This window comes from Tamandua tetradactyla, chromosome 4 (genome assembly GCF_023851605.1).
Source record: "Tamandua tetradactyla isolate mTamTet1 chromosome 4, mTamTet1.pri, whole genome shotgun sequence".
Classification (NCBI taxonomy): domain Eukaryota; kingdom Metazoa; phylum Chordata; class Mammalia; order Pilosa; family Myrmecophagidae; genus Tamandua; species Tamandua tetradactyla.
The window spans coordinates 76,806,893-76,824,311 of NC_135330.1; the positions used below are offsets into that span (position 1 = coordinate 76,806,893).

The window sequence follows — 17,419 nt, forward strand, 5'->3', positions numbered from 1 at the left end:
GAGGCTAAAGCACAAGAAGACACAGGATTGTCTCCAGTACCCAGCCTTGGCTCTAGGAAGAAAATAACATTGTATACCAATAACCCTTACACCTTTCCTTAAAGAGGCCAGATGATGTCATTTCTGACTTGAAGTCCAAGACAAAACCTGTAAAAGGTTTCCATCTCCCAGAAAGGCCTTCTGGTTACACAGGTATGACTCTCCTATATCCACGTGTTTCCAGGTTCTTAGAAATTGATTAGGTGATAATTACACCAATTAGAAGATATCATCACAGCCAACAGAAAACTCTCTGGGGGTCAAAATTCACAGAATGGCTTTCATATCTGCTATGAATCTCTATTGTCTTAGGGAAACAATTTAGTCTCCCCACAACCCAGTTTTTTCAGTTGTAAACTTGGGGAGAAATTGTGACATTTAGCACGCAAGATTTTACATGAGGGAAGATAAAAGAAGTAAAAGTGATTTTTAAACAAAAAGCATTAATATCACTAAATTCCTAGTCTCCTCCATGTAATAAGGCAAAACATATAGATTAACCCTAATCTATGCCTATAGTTGCCAAAGTTACAATGGGTCTTTAGAAAATTTCTTGTGCTAATAGCTGAAAAAGTGAAAAGATGGTTCTAATATTACTTGTGTTTGTAACAAATTAGTCGTATTTCGCTCCATGACTCGTTTGCTGGGTCTATATTTTTCTATATATCTCTATGTCTCAAGTGATGGCCTAATGTGGTAGAAGAGTGCACTGGATTTAAAGGTAAAACACAAATCCATTATTTGTAGTTGTGTTACCTTGCAGCAGTACTTAAAATCTGTAACGGGGGTTCTGAGCCTCACACCACATATCTCCAGGCAACGACGATGACTCTCTCATGTTTTCGTACCTTTCTCTCTCCTGCACCACCTTCTCACTATACAGTACCCTTCTCCAGCTCTGTCTTTTATCTCTATTTGTCCACAGAGAGAATTAAGCAATAGTTTCATGATTTTTCTCTGATTACAAACTGTATCAAGTTGCTTTCTGCTGTGATCTTCACAGGAAAATGATACCAAAAAGGACAGAAAAACTTCCCTGTTTCTGGCGTGTGTCTTTTTGAATTCCCAGGAATAAATCCATCTCATGAGCCTTGGGTCTCTTTTTCATTCAAGAAAATACCTTTCCCTACCAACCCTGCCAATATCTCCCACTTAAATGAGGCAGATTCAGATGAAAAAGGAAGCTGAAAAATTTGAGGCTTAGCTCTGTCTCTCACTGGTTGTTGGACTTGGGAAAGTTCTATCAATTCTTTTTTTTAACATGGGCAGGCACAGGGAATCGAACCCGGGTCCTCTGGCATCGCAGGCAAGCATTCCTGTCTGCTGAGCCACCGTGGCCCTCCCTCCATCAATTCTTGGAGGCTCAATTTTCTCATTTATAAGATGGGGTAACAATGTCTATCACATAAGAGCAATGGGAGAATTAAATAAATTAAGATAGCCTATAAAGCACATGGCATAATGCCTGCTTAAATGGCAAGTGCACAGTGAAGGGTATTATTTTATATTCATACTAAATATCAGTTTTATATATTAATAAAACCATGGCTAATGTTGATAATGGTAATTTTAGGGGGAGAATTTCAGGATAGGACTGTGTCCCATCAAAGAGGTCAGAGAGAAAAACCTCTAGGAATTGCTAACACTTACTGAGCGCTTATTCTTTGCCAGGCACTTTCCTTAGTTCTGTACATGCATGAACTAATTAAATCCTCATAACACGTCTATGCAATGGACAGCATTATTATTCAAACTTGAGATGAGGAAAACTTAGTGAGATTCAGTTACTTCAAAGCTAGTAAAGTGGTTAAGAAGGATTTGGCTTGAACCCATGCATTCTAGTTCCAGAGCTAATGGAAAAGCTTTTGCAAAATCGTATTCCTCAGGTAAAAATGAAATCTTATTGGCCAATGGGTGAGATGCCAGCAATTTATTACCAGTAAAAAGTACCAAAGTCTGCTGATGATTTGCTTTTTAATTTAAATGAATGTGGTTGTACTTGTAATGATGTTGTTTTTGATCACTAATATTCTGATCTTTTTTCTAGAGTATTAAAAAACACAACAGAACAGTACAATCCAAGCTAAAGCGTTGTAAATTGTTTATAGCTTTGGGCTCATCTGTGGCTGAGTATCATATATATCTGTATTGTCATCACCACCATCACCATTATCAACATATCATCATACTACCATTTATTGAGCACTCTATGACAGGCAACATGCTAATTCTTCACATAAGTTTTCTACAATGTGTGTGGCAGTGGAAGAAAAAGTTGAAAACCACTGAGCTGCACCATCCCTAATGCATCTTTACAAGCCTTTCCTCAAACTTTTTATCATACCTGACTCCATCACCTTGTCAAAAATATTTACTGATATCTATCTTGGGTCAAACACTGGGATAGGTACTTTAGATATGCAATATTATTTAATACACAAAACAAACTCAAATACAGACATTACAGCTATTTAATCCTAATTTTACAATGAAGGAAATCACAACTGAGAATGGTAATCTTTCCCAAGGGCCACAGGATTTATAAATTATGGCATCAGGATTTGAACAAAACCTATACAATCCCTTTGAGCAATCTCTTTAGGATAGTCTTGGCATTTTTAAGCTGGATTTTTTTCCTACTATGACATAAGTTCTCCTTTTTGGAATTTACTCATGAGAAGGCAGTAACTTTCAAAAGGGTGCTAACTTGGGAATCAGAAATCTTAAATTCTAGTCCTGGTTTCACAGCTCACAAGCTATATGACTCTGGACAAGTCACTGAAACTCCAATATTTGTCTATTTATTAAAATGAAGACTTTCCAACTCTAATCTTCTATACTCTATGATCTCCTTGGAAATAATAGCATATGCCCGCTGTCATTCATGTGCTATCAACTCTAATTGATATAGCTTTTTCTTTGCTCTTGGAAGAGGAAATTATGGAGTAAGGTCCCCCACACTGACGCCCACATTGACCGCGTGGTCAGATGGGAATGGTGGAGGAGAAGGTTGGCTGGGAAGTATGAGAAAGTCATCCACCTTGCAGCTGTCCCTGCCTGAATGGTACCATGGATAAACAAAGTTTTCTGCTGGCTCCTTGTCTTCATTCCTTTCCGAAAAAAAAAAATTTAATAGCATTTGTGAAGAATGTATTGCTTTATACGTGCAACTGCCAAAAACCCAACTGTAGGCAAAAATCTGTCTGACAAAACTCCTTAACTGCTTTGATTCAGTTCTTAAAGGAGATTAGTTGTTGGAAGGTCACAGAGAAGCCATCCTACCGCACATTGCAGTTTGGGGTTTCAAGGCGTTCACGACCAAAGGAATCTCCTTGCTTGATGCCCCTTCCCTCCATGCTGTTTAATCAATAAGTCAGCAAATAGTTATTGAGCAAGGCTTCCCGGGGTTCTCCAGGTGACTTCAGAAATGACTCTTAGGTTCAACAGAAGGAGAAAATTTCCATTTATGAAACCTGGACTAGCATCAACAGACTGGGGTCTACTTCCCTGTTTTTCCCTTCCCTGACCTCTTCTGGTTCCCAAAGAAAAAGAAAACGTTCTAGCTGAGAGAATATGTGGGAGTTCTTTTTTTTTTAAAGGAAGGAGAATGGAAGAAAGGAAAAAAAGAAGGAAGCATGCATAGACTCCAACCACATTTGACTGCAAGAATTATGCTGTAACCGCCCTGTAGCTGACGCTGTTAGTCCTATCCTTTAATCTGGAGAACTGAGGCAAGGAGTAGCAAAAACAATGGATTTTTTAGTACAATTTATCCAAAATCTCCCTTGGATTTGGTGTTACTTACTCTGTTTTACCCCAACAGTAATTACGAAAGTTTCTTCTTCTGTTTTTGTCTGCTAAGCATAGCTGGTATTAGACAGCAAATAACCATGAGGTCTCAGACTCAACCATGACATTTTGAAGAATTTCTCGGTCTAAAGAAGGCAGCGAGGGGCTCCCACATCCTAAAAAGCTTAATTTTCTTTTTAAAAAAAGCTTAAATATAAGTGTTATGTTAAACTTGGCACTTACAGGTCTACACAGAGAGTTTGCTAGATAAAAATCTTGAGTATTTACGGAGGGGGCTGGTGGGTTCACTTCTCCTGCGCTTCAAATTTTATTCCATGTGCTGATTGGTTCTATCACGGTAGAGGTATTAATAGAAGAATAAGCACTTGCTATTCTATCAGCCAGCATGATCTCTATATATGTACATTTTTGCATCTCTTTAGAAGTATCCATATGCTAAAAAGAGATAAAATATAAAGATAGTATTGTCTTTTGTTCCAAGGTGATATGATTATTTATACGAACATATATATGTGTGGAAGAGACCATTCAGGTCTGTTTCACCTTGAGACACAGTGTCTAGATACAATCCTTTGCTTAAAGAGTATGTGAGCCTGTGACCCCAAGCTCTTCCTTCCTTCCCACGGTGTACCGACTAGGTCAGCCCTCCAAATCCGGGTGAGGGGGCAGCTATGCTTCTAATTGCCCCCCTTGTTCCCTAATATTGATTACTAGAATTTCTTCTTTCATTTCCTGCTGATAAGCAAGCAATCCATAAGGTGAACACTTAACTTTAAACGCAGGTACCATTTCCTAATTTCTTGTTGATGGCGAATGAATGATTATTTTGTCTATTTTCACATACAAAAATCACCTCGACTAGAGAAACACAAATGTTGTAAAACCAGGTCTTTATAGAATCAGCAAAGATCTGAGAGGATAAAATCCCTGCGGTTTGGTACAGAATTCCACACAGCATCTGCATGTGCTTATTACCATATTGCAGAAGTTGCTTCTGAAGCGAGTAACAGTTTTTAGCAAGGTTGAGGTTATGAATTAATCCAGAGACTTAAGAAGAGGGACAAGACAGCGGTATCAACTAAAATCTAAGGAACAAAATGACCTACCCTCTCCTATGTCAAAAGCTTGTGAACTTCTAGTAAGCAATTAGCATGACCTTCGGTGAAGGAAGCCCTGAAAACACACAGATTTCCTTTCTGTTTCTAACACAAAGGTACTTACCAGTAAAAATCCACAAGTCACCATACTTCGCCCTGAATTACCTTGGCCACCCTTCTCCATGGAAGCACAGAGTGGGATCTGCCAAGTTTGTGGAGATATCTACTTGGGTTCGAAATAGGTGAAGAAGGGAAAAAGAGAAAAGAGACTTTCCCTTTAAAACCGAACAGAAGCTGTTACCACATCACATGACCTTTTACCGTAATTTCTATTAAAATCATTTCATGTCTGGTTGCCTCTGCTCTCCTGGCTCATTTGTATTGTTTACAACAAGCCATTGCACTGGCAGTTAGTGGTGGTTGAATCCATGGTTACCTGTTTTTACATTCACTAGTTAAATGGAATGCAGCTCTGCTGTGGGTTTCAGGGAGCAAGCTCTTAAGAAACCACAATCCAGCTATCAATCAGACTAATCTGAGCGAAATTAATCTTATAAACATAAATATTGTTGCATATTAAAAATTGATAGAAAGGGGGCCCTGGCTTTTATTGGTTGGAGTTATGCAAGTGGACAAGCTGAGATTCGACTTGAGGCTCAGTGTTCAGTCTGTGGTTTACGTCTGACAGCCATCCATGTTGTGTACCTAAAAAGCTTTCAAGGCTAATAAACCCACCCTTTACAAGAAAGCCATGACCCCAAAATATTTTTGTGAGCATTCATTGTTCTTGAATATTCTTAGAACATAAATAGTGTCTGAATACAGGCTTAACCAGACTGCAATCCCGGCAAAGTAACTTAAACAGATACATACAAGACAGTGAAACACCAAGCAGACAGCACTGGGTGGGATTCAATTAAGACAAAAATCTCAGTGGAACGCTCTTTACAAGTAAATTAAAACTGCAAACTGATATGTTTTAATGAAAGCAAGAATGCTACGTACTCATTCTATTGTCTGTGAATGTATGTCAATTCTTTAAAAACATTCCCCCAAACTAACTTGTTTCTCAGGATGGACATGACCAACAATTACAATTCCTAATAAAAATTTAGAAGTTTTATAGTTTACTGCCCACGATAACTGTCCCACCAGTCACATCTAAATGCTAAATGAGAACAGCAAATAGTTAAAGCTAACATATTACAACCCCATCTACTGCAAAGTCACTGTATCAGAAGCTAGAATTGATTTGTTTCCTCAGAACGAATTGAAAATGAATGTAACATAACGTCGGAAAAATCCCTCCTGCACTGCTAATCGGATATTGTATAATGGTTGATTGCAGCTTTGCCCTGTACCATTGCTGCCTAAATCATACATACTTACACGTTCTGGGTTCTTCCAAGAGTTTGGTGCAGTTTCAAGGACAAATGTCTTAAAGGAAGCCTCTCTACTGTGCGGCAGGGAGCCTAGCTCGGATCTGATGACAGGAGCACAGTGCTAAATCTGACAACAGAGAAGGAAACTTCCTGCGTGAAGAGAAGATCTTGGAAAGTCTCGGGGTTAAAAAGGCTGCTTTAAATGTGCTGGTTGATTTGCTCCCTGGTAGTGTATACACAGTAGCAGCTGATCTGTGTTTGCAGCCTGCAGAAAGGAACCTTCACTGAAAACCAATGGCATCACATTTCAGCGGAGCTGGTGCCAAGCGCTGGAGAGCAAAGCAACCTTTGACAACTTCACACAATTCAAACCAGCAGACTTACCACAGGCCAGGGAGGAATTTGGAAAGTGTCTCCCCACCAGGTTTCATCTCCAGTACGTTAGCTCAGTACCTGGGAAACCAAACACTATTCCTGTCTAGACTTGGACAGTAGTATAAGGTATTCCGTGGACTTGTCTTAAATTTATTCTAAATCTCTGCGGTGCTGACCTACCATATATTACATTTCAACGTAATTTTTAAGTGAATCCTAATTTTTGATATGTGTTTCCACATTTTATGATATAAACCTTCAAATCCACAGTATGTTCCACCCCTGGGTTCAGGGTTAGACCCCTCTGATTTTCCTTGTCAATAAACTGAGGAAAAGGCAATATGGGATTAAGTAGCGTGGTTCCTAACTCTATATTCTGCCACCCAATTCAGAGGCTGGAGTATTAAATACAATCGCTGTCCTATTGGAGGCTGTTTTATTATTGCTGATTAAAGACTGGGGGCAACTACAAAATTTCACTCCAATAAAACCTGCTTTTGTAATGAGGCTGTGGAGATACTAAAAGGATAAGCAAGGAATGAAGAACATGGAATGTTCCATAGCGGCATTATTTTCTTATCGCCCACAATATGGAAGAGAATGGAAATTCTAGACCTTGCCAAATCTAGGAGTGAAGGTTAACAGAGAAGGAGAGAGAGAAGGAGAAAGACTCTGCTGGTGGATTTAACAAACTTAACCCAACTAAGTCATCAGTTAACCACTTCATTTTCTATAAGTTCCTCACTGACCTTCATTTCCCTTCTGTCCCTATGACAGGTCTAGGTTATGGTATACTATATGGTATTTTCTCACTATTGTGCATTTTACTTCAAAGGGCAGAAATCAGAACTGACAGTTTAACAAAAGGCCATGTTAAATGCTCCAGGCAGCACAGGGAGGTATTCTCCTCCGTATCTGAAAGTTGACCAGGGAGCTGCCTGCGCAACTGGTGAATTATTCAAGGTCTTTGCTTTTCATTTTGGCCACACTAATGTTCAGGAATAATAATAATTCCCTCACATTTGAGGGTCAACATAAAGTAATGAACAGAATCTGGGCTCACGTGTCAGATTTAGCTTCCTCTCCTGACTCTACCACTTTCTGCCTGCATGAGGTTGATAGTTGATTAAAACCTCACAACTTTTCCTCATCTGTGAAATGGAGACAATATATTGACCGTACAAGATTATTATGAAGATTTAAAACCTACATCAAGCTCGTAACACCACACCTGGCATGCATGCTTTTTTTATTTATGGGGCTGCTTCTCAGAGGTAGCTGGTGCCAGAAACTGGGGGTACAAAGCCCACTGAGATACGGTCCCTATTCCGCACAGTATGCAGTTCCATAAAGTAATAAAACATTTTCAAATTCTTTATCTCATTTAATCTTCAAGACCATCCTATGCAAGAGACAAAACTAAGCTCGATTTACAAAAGAGGAAAATAAGGTTTAAAGATGTGAGGGTCACACTGCTAATAAATAACAGCCTGGACTTCCATCCAAGCTTTGTGATTCTGTCTAGTACTCTAAAAGGCACTAGAATACGAATAGCCATGTAGCATACATTTTTTTTGCATAAAATTCATATTGTTGTATTATCTTAACAGTACCGTGTGTACCTGTTGTGCTCCCTAAAAGTACTATTAGTTCCTTAACGGGGAAGGATTACATCTTGCAATTACGTTACATTCTCTGACACGCCTAAAATGATGCGAAAGATGCTACGTGCTTAATAAATGCAAAAGAAATTCAAGCCAGTCAACCCCAAAGGAAACTAGAAATCTTCAGCAAATATTGGGCGTTATCTGTGGTCTCTATCATACTATCTGTGTTTTCAATTACTTCCAAAAGATATTTTACATGTCAATATGTTTAATGATTCAAAATTAAACCACATAAAGATTGTTTTCTTCATTTATTTAACATCTATTCTGTATATTGAGGCCCTGGTGAATTTTTGTAAAAGTGAATAAATACTTATTTTTAAATTCAATCTGTACCCTGAGACATTTCTTGATTTCTGGGTTCCCTCCAGTTTCTAGGTTTAACAGATCACAGAGTGTAGAGTTCTGTTGATCATTATTTTGTGAATCAGAGCAAAGCACACAGCCAGTCTCGGGAAGACTCCAAGCAGACTTTTGATCTGATGTTGCTTTTTAAAAAAATATTGGCTGTTCAAACAGCAACAAATCTCTTGAATAATTGTCGATCTACTGCTTCATTTTATGCTTTGAAATGCAGTCCATGTCTGATGGAAAACTGGTTAGACAGTTATCAATGAATCATACATAAAAATAGAACTCGAAGTTCAATTGGCATATTGCATTAATTCGTTATAATGTAATGCCCTGAACATTTTTTTTTAAAATAGCATTCATATCATTATTTATAAATAAAAATTGTTGCTCCCAAACAATGATTTCTTTTGTCTTAACAAAAATCCAAGAAATTTAGATTAATATCAATGTCATGGCAAAAGTACAATTAACGGGCAATGTTTTGGACAAAGAAAACAATGACTGAATACTTTGTTTTCATTCCCAAAGTCATCCATTGCTTACTTAGACAAATTATGGCCATTTGTAAGGCAAAGTAAATATGCTCTTCGAGTACTGGCATTGCACAGGTTAGAATGATCAGTTTTGCTAATATCTTTAATTGGCAAGCTGCACACTATCTCCCATTTACTCCCTAAATAAACTATGTAAAGAACTCACCAGTGTGCTTGGTCCACCATGTATAAGAAATGTGCCTGCCCTAACAGGCTCAAGAGCTAAGAAAATTCTCCCAGGATTTGACCAGCCCTGCTAGTCAGCCCAGAGAAAACTGACCCAATGACTCTTCCTCACACCAAATCTAAGTAACTTGATAGTATACAAGCACTCTTATGCCCATGAGTGTCCCTCAATTCTCACAACCATCTTGAGAAGTAGATGATTTTATTATTCACATTTATACAAATGACAAAAGGTCTGAGAATTAAATAATTTCTCAAGATCATTCAGACAATAGTGGCCCAGCAGATATTTCAAACTGGGTGCTCCAAATCTAATCGCAAAGCTTTTTCTGGGAACACATTGTAATTTTCCTGCAAGGGAACTGTGCTTACAATGGTTTCCCTCCTTTCCTTTAGGTTTCATATCCCACAGGTCAAGTTAAATGCAGAGCAGACCAGGTTATCTTTTCACACCGTGCATGGGCACACACACCCCTTCAACTGCCTTCCATGTTTTCTTTTCACACATCTTGGCCAATCACCTTAAAGAATAATGTTTTTCTCTCTCAGTAATCCCTCATTTTCCTACTTTTCAATTCATTTGCGTGTCAAAAAAAAAAACAAAAAACAAATCTTATCACAGGCGATAAACTTAAAAGCAGTGCTAATGTTACACTATTTCCAAGGGAAAGAAAACCACATATTTTGAAGTAAACTTCAATGTAACAGATATTACAACCAGCCACATAAACTCTTCAAAGTTTCTAAAATTCCCTTTCAGAAACTCTGCAATATTTTCCATCCATCTCTTTAACTTCTAGGTATTTGTGCATTCTCTTAAATACCAACTCTCCAGGCTCCAGATAAATGATAATCTATCATTCAGTTTTATGGCTTTTATATTATGTTTATCACTTGTATCATAATAGAACTGGTTTTTATATTTGTTTCCTTAGCCGGCATACAATATTTCATCATTCCAGTAAGTAACAATTGACTTTTATGATCTACCCTAGGAAAGTAATCAGCATTTAAAATTGCTTTCTGTGAAAAAGTATGTTTTGAATATCTGATAATTGACCTACAAATGAAAATTTTTAATGCAAAAATTAAAAAACATTTAATGACTCTCAAAAAAAAGATTAATGACTCTCTAAACTTCATGAAGCTGACATTCCAACCTACTGAACCTTGGTTCATTTACCACTTCTACATACTGCTACTTCTAGCCATGGCATATTTACACCTAAGTAAATAATTAGTTTATAAAGGGGAAATAACTTGGTGTGTAATTATTGATTGATTCATTATTAATCAATCACTTAATTCCAAATCACAGGGACTAGATAGAGACCATCTAGTTAAACATCTTGTTTTGAAAATTAGGGAGCAAAGGGGCGGTGCAAGGGTGGTTCAGTGGCAGAATTCTTGCCTGCCATGCCGGAGACCCGGGTTCGATTCCTGGAGCCTGCCCAGGCCAAAATAAATAAATAAATTAGGGAACAAAAGTAATCTGTGTCTCTCTGATGAAGCAGGTGACCAGATCATACTGTAAACTTTGCTTAGCACACCATCTTGATGATTAATCCTTGGCAGGGACTGGCATCACCTCTAAAAAGGTGATTGGCCCAAATGATCATCTGGCATTATGTCTCAGTACTGACCTTAGGAAACTTAAGGTTCACACTAAATAGAAAATTAAATTCTAATAGCTGAATTGAACTGTTCATCTAAATAGCCAACTTTGTATTTCTCAGCGCACATGATAACTTGGAAAAAATATATAGTCTGTGTTTGCTATAGACCATAGTCTCTAAGGAGAACTATCACTTGCTACCAATTTCCCTGATTTATGTTTGAGAGCATGCAGGGCATGAAATGATGTCTGCAACCTTACATTTTCCTCAAGAGCAGTGGTGGGCAGAAAATATTATTGCAAAAATCACATCGGATTGCTTGTTGCATCTCTTCTTTAATAGAAATGTGGGATAAGTAATTAGACATGCTTCAACAACAAAAAAAATGCCATTAGATTTTTCCCCATCAATGGAGGAGAGAAGACAAAAGGAAGAAAGGAAGAGAAGGAGGAAGAGAGCAAGGGGGAAGAGGTAGGAAGGAAGGGAGGGTATTCTGATAAAGAATCCATTTTCATATAATGTTGACCTTGTAAAAAGTGATTGCCTTCTTAAGTAAGAAAGTGCAATAAATATTATTCCAAAGAATAGATTATAGATAGTGTATGATTATAAACTATCTATAAACACTATACAAAGTTTAGTTATTCTTATTGTTAGTATTTAGCATATATGGAAATTTGCTTCACGAGCTATAATTGTGCTAGTAAAAAATAGGTATTTGTGAATATAAATTCTATTGGTCATAAAGTCAGCCTTATTAATCTAATATATCTTAGAGTGAGCCTGAATTTAAATGGGCCACTCTAGCAACATAAATATCTGAAAATATTCCTTACCTTGCCACCTAAGTGTCTATCCAAAATAGGAATAAAAAAGTTTTGCTATGCATCATATAAAGTTGGAATCCTGAATTTGAATTTTAAAAATAATTGCTGTGTCAGAAATGCATATTTGTCAAGTTAGGAAAAAAAATGTCATTTGGATAAGGGAAGTAAAATAAGCAAAATCATTAATGAACATCCTTTTAGAAATTCTATCCAGGTTGTTTAACATCTGAGAACAGCCGTAAGTGTACATAGGTAATAAAAATCCTTGCATCTCCAGTCTCTTGCATTTCACTACAGGACTCCAAACACATTCGGCCCTCTTTTGAGAGAACTATGATTATTACTTTGCTTAAATGAATAAAGTATCCTTCATAACAGAAATATAAACAGCAGCATGATTCAAAACTTTAAGTGATTTTTTTGCTACTCTAGGTTTTATCCAGCATAATGCTATAAATATCCTTCTAAATAGCTATATACGCTATATATGTGTGAAGAAGAGGGGGGTCCCCAATACAATGGAGGAGGAGAGCTAAGGAGGTAGGAGCCTTTTACAATTGGAAATGATACAACGGAGGAATGGTATCTAAACTCCAAGAAAAAAACCAGCCCTAACTATATGATAAAGACACATATAGTCATAACATTACCGCTATGCGCACTCCAGTAATTTTTCCTTTAGAAAATCGTAAGGATTTTTCCAGTTACTTGTGACTGAGAATCCCAAACCATAAGGATGTATCTACATTCTACTTCAAAAAACTATATTACTTTTGGCTACCATCACTGGCGCTGATTCCAATAAAAAGTAGTAGTATAAACGGAGTTGAAAATAACCAAGATTGTTCTAGAGAAAGCTCTCTAAGCTCTCTCACAGTACCCCACCCCTCTCCTAGCAGGAGACCGTGAGAGAATGTAGGAGAACTTACTCACGATTCCTTGCACCGAATTCCTAAAGCTCACTTACTCTACTAGGATGGCAAAGCTAACCTTAGAACTGAATGGCAAAGACATACTATTTCACTGCTTTGGAGATCTGACAACAGCATGACAGGACAAAATTTCTTTTGTTAGTGCGAGAGTCCCCAGCACATTACGTTGACTTTAAAAACGCATTTTAAATGAATAGATGAAGATCACAATATTGCAAAACTTGGGAATCATTACTTCAAAATGACATGCTCTGTTGTTCATAGAGAAAGTTTCATTGGTATTCTCATACCAATGGTTCAATGGAAAGATTTGCCAACCGCTCCCTGGAGAAAACCGGAGATCTGCATTTAAATGGAGATACAGTATTTCCAAATACACAGTACCTAGAAGGCAGATACTGTCAAGATATCTTAGTGAGAATAACTCAAATTGTATTAGGTACATTTCAGTGCTGTAGCTATCCCCATTTCATAGGACTTGGACCTACTTCCATAACATTTCTTTCCTCCATGTATTCTTTGCAATACCTGTCCTGTGAAGTTAAACGTAAACCTTCCTCCACAACGAAGTTCTCACAGTAACAACAAGCGATTACTACTGTACATATCATTTCTGAAGCGTACGGAAAAAGACTGTAGAAGATACTCTGGCCAGAAATGTTAAATAATTGAAAAGTATAATGACTTAATAGAATAGTAAGCTTAGTTTACAATGCAGCCAATTTAAAGCCATAAAGATACTGTGTAAAAATTTTATCTTGTGGTTGACCATTCCATATCCTATCTATTATTCAAAAGTATCTCAACAGTGTTTTTCTTCATTAATGTGGCTTTTGGCATTTCCTTCAAAATCTTCCTGCTCCCATGGTTTTCCAAAAATTGTAAAACTAATACAAAATTTTGATATTATAACACAAAAGCGCTTCACCGGGATAATGAGATTTTCAATGTCTAATTAAAACTAATTTTATAGGTCAATCTGTAAGACATATTTTAAACCTGCTCAAATATGATTTGTTTTGCATTTACTAGAGTCAAGTACACAAGGCATTAAAAAACAAAAGCTACTTGTAGTGACGCATCTGTAAACAAAAGAAGAATCGTATAAATGACCTCCTTCCCTGTGACACACTAATCCTGGGATTTGTTTGTATTAGAAAATGTCATGGGGCAACAGGCAAGTTTGGTCTTGAGGGTTCAGTGAAGGTTCAAAGAGCGTCTTTGAAGGAGAAAAAAGAGACACTTAGGATCAATTTCAAATACAAGCCCATTACCTCTGGCAGGCTCTCGCTAAAATTCTAGTTGCAATTGAAATGTCCCCGTAAACAAGGTTACTGAGAACAGCCCCAGATATTCTACTCAGCAACACTTTCCCTAGGAGCCCTTCAGCTGTCTGCAGAGTTACTTATCCCTTATCTTGCTGCACTGCCATTCTCATGCTGATTCAAATTCAGAACCCAAAGTGAAAGGGGAGATATCAGGAAGATCACTTAATATTGAAATACTGTTGCCTTAATGCTCAGAGATGGGGACATGGCTCTCTCTTGGTAACCTTTTTAATTTCTGGAAAAAATTGTACAGAATAAATTGAGCAGCACACACATGGAAGCGTAATCAACTGATCTGTTCCATTTGTTAAAGCACCACCCATCAGAAACTCCCTTTGCCCCTCCTCCTTGCAATTTCCATTAGAAATGACTCAAAGGTGTAAATATATACCATGCAGAAGGCCTTAAATGACATTTTGATTTATTAAAGAAACGATCTTTTATCTTACAATCATTACCTCAGTCAATGAATACTTTCATTATGTGCTATATGATAACATTCTCAATATATACATTCCTAATTCTATGTAACCTGGGTTTAAAGAGTTATGAGGTTGTTCTAACAAAAATAACAAAACCATGCATAACAGGTAAATGTTTAAAAGATTATCTAGCCCTCTTTCACTATATACTTGATTTCGAAGGAAAAGAAACCCTATCAATATCATTTCGCCTCTGTCGCTCGAGTTTTTGTGTTATCTTTCTTTACGCCAGCTATTCGTCAGCTCAGATTTGAGACCTGTTCAAATTTCCCTCTTTTTCCCACAACGACAAGACTGTTTCTCAGGTTGGTTAACTCATTTCGATAACATCAAATCTACTGGACAGGAAAAAAGAAAGTACCCTGAGACCACTCCTCAGTTCCATTCCCCTACCTTGTTTGCTAGGACATTTCTTCCTCTTTTTCTTTCCTGCTGCCTCTGAATTTGGGCATTTTCCAAATACACTCCCCTATTGGGTCTTTTAGCAGCATGAGAAACAAACTGGAGCTTCTCTTCAAAACTAGACCAAGTCATTCAGTTGCCCTATAACACTTCAAAACATCCGCAGGTCTCTTGAACTTGACTTAAAGTATTAAACAGGAGTGTTTTTAAAGTAGTTGGCAGTCATGGGTGGACCTTGGAGCTTCTCTTTACCCACATGCTGAGAATTTCTTTCTTGCTCCTTCTCTCTCTCTCTCTCTCTCAAGAGAGAGAGGGTGCTATCTTGTACATTGCCCTCTGGTTTATGTTAGCAAAAACACTTGCTTTCTGTGTGTGTCTGTGTCTCATTGCACGGCCACTGGTTCTGGTACTACAGTACTAACACAGCAAATATGCTTGCCCTAGCCTAGGCAGATCCATGTGGCAACTCACAACACAACCGAAACAAGCACAATAAATATACACACACATAATCATTCCACCACACTGAGGCATGCGGGGGTTTCTCCGGGCCCTTCCGGACTCTTCCAGAATTGCTCATTAAGATTCTGAAAGGGGGAGGAGGTGCAGCTTAGAAAAGGTTGCCGGGAGGGAAGAGAAGGGGGAGGAGGGGAGCTTTGCCCTCTGGGTCTTTCTCTCTGAGAATCTCCCATCACCAAACACGGGGCGGGGGCGGGGGTCGGGGGGTGGGGGTGGGGGGCCTCGGGGACAGAGTCCATTGTGCAGAGGCTTCCTACAGACTTGAGCAGTAAAGAGGGTAGGGAGTTTGAAATACTTAAATGAGGGTCGGGTGACCTCCGTGCAACTTCAGAGACTCGGGGAAGGTGAAAGGGTTGAGGGGAGGGGAGGGAAAGAGGCACAGAGGACAGCAGGGAGACATCTAGGACTACAACCCGAGCAATCACCGAAAGGATTTACCAGCCCATGACAGCAGTCCTCCGCTCCTGGCACCACCCCCTCCCCAGCGGCCCCTTCCTCGTATCCCCTCTCCCCGAAAGACCAGAGGACTCACCCTTCTCCCCTCCCAGTCCCACTGTTCTAACTCTGCCCTCACTCTTTGCCACTTTACCAAGCCCTGAAGTCTCTATCCAGGAAGGGGGATGGGAGGGGTGTTCAAAGAACAAATCTAATTGAAATTAGAATTTATCTGTGTCTCTAGCACACGCATTGCCAGTTTTGCAGTCATGGCAAGGCAAGTCTACAAGAGGTGAGCAATACTTATGGTTGTGTTATTGAGGGAGGGGTTGCTGTTTTTTTTTTTTTTTTTCTTTCTTTCTTTTTTTTTTTTTTCCAAGAGACTCCAAGCAAGTGAAGGGGGAAGGGGGTAGCATTAGAGATTTCAACCAGGACTGCAAATAAAGAATGCCCCAGATGCAAATGTCTGTCTCCAGATGTTGATGATAAGGATTCGGACCAGTTACCTTGGCAGGGTCAGAACTGCAGCAGGTTAAGCAGGTGAGTCGTCGGGGATTTTAAAGAAGCCCAAGCCGGTTTCTTTGGCTATGAAAGTCTACAAAACCCCCATGCAGGAACATTGCACATCTTACACACGCCTCCTTTAACTGGGCTCCCGCGACCTCGGCAGGCGAGGGGGTGCTGGCCGGCCCGCCGGCGGCAACAGCAGGGCCCCCCGCTCTGCCCCCGCGGGCGCGGGGCCGGCCTGGCCCCCGGGGTCCGCGTCCGGGGCGGCTGTGCACTCACCGAGCCGGGCTGCGGGGCGCAGAGCGGCAGAGGGGCGCCCAGGGCTAGCCGGAGCGCCGAGGCGCCTCCCTTTTCTCTTGGTAGCGTCGGTCCGCACTCCCTGTGACCCAGGACGTCATGATGCCTGTCTGTTTTCTCAATGATAACTTGGCAGAAGAAGAGAGAGGCTGCCAGGTTTCTCCTCGGGTGGTTACGTGGTATGTGCACGCTTCTGTTTGCATGCGATTCTCTCTCTTTTGAAAAATAAATATATATGGTTTAAAAAAAAAAATCCCGGCACTGTCATTTGATTGCATTATTGCGTTTGCATAATTGACGCCTCTGGGTGTGTATGTATATGTGTGTGTGTGTGTGTGTGTGTGCGCGTGTGATTTTTCCCCCCTTTAAATCCTGCTGCTACTGCCGCCGCCGCAGCCGCTGCAAACGGAAAGCAAGCATGCGTTCATCTTTTGTCTTTCATTTTACCTTCAGGGTGACATTCAGTGCCAACTGCTCCCTTTTGACCGTCGCCCATCCCCGCCTGGGCAAAATGCATTTTAAACAACGTGTGTGTGGGGGGGAAGACAGAGACCCTGGCGTCCGAATGCTGGGACTTGGATTCCTTCAGCTATCGCACCCCAAAACCTCCCCGACCCACCTCCCGACCCTG

The 17,419-nt window shown here is 39.4% G+C and overlaps 1 protein-coding gene across 8 annotated transcripts in view; it reads right to left on the reverse strand.

Annotated features, from left to right (window-relative positions):
* ESRRG (estrogen related receptor gamma) overlaps positions 1–16,955 on the reverse strand; it is a 625,071-nt gene extending 608,116 nt beyond the window's left edge. For 2 of the 8 annotated variants that reach the window (XM_077157829.1, XM_077157824.1), the window contains exon 1: positions 16,491–16,617. The gene's annotated coding sequence lies outside the window, so the exon portion shown is untranslated. Of the gene's footprint in view, positions 1–5,070; positions 6,314–6,335; positions 6,617–16,490; positions 16,618–16,770 lie in introns of those variants that run through there. The other 6 variants (XM_077157834.1, XM_077157822.1, XM_077157825.1 and 3 more) reach the window with 5 other exon arrangements.
* Between the last annotated feature and the right edge of the window lie 464 nt (positions 16,956–17,419).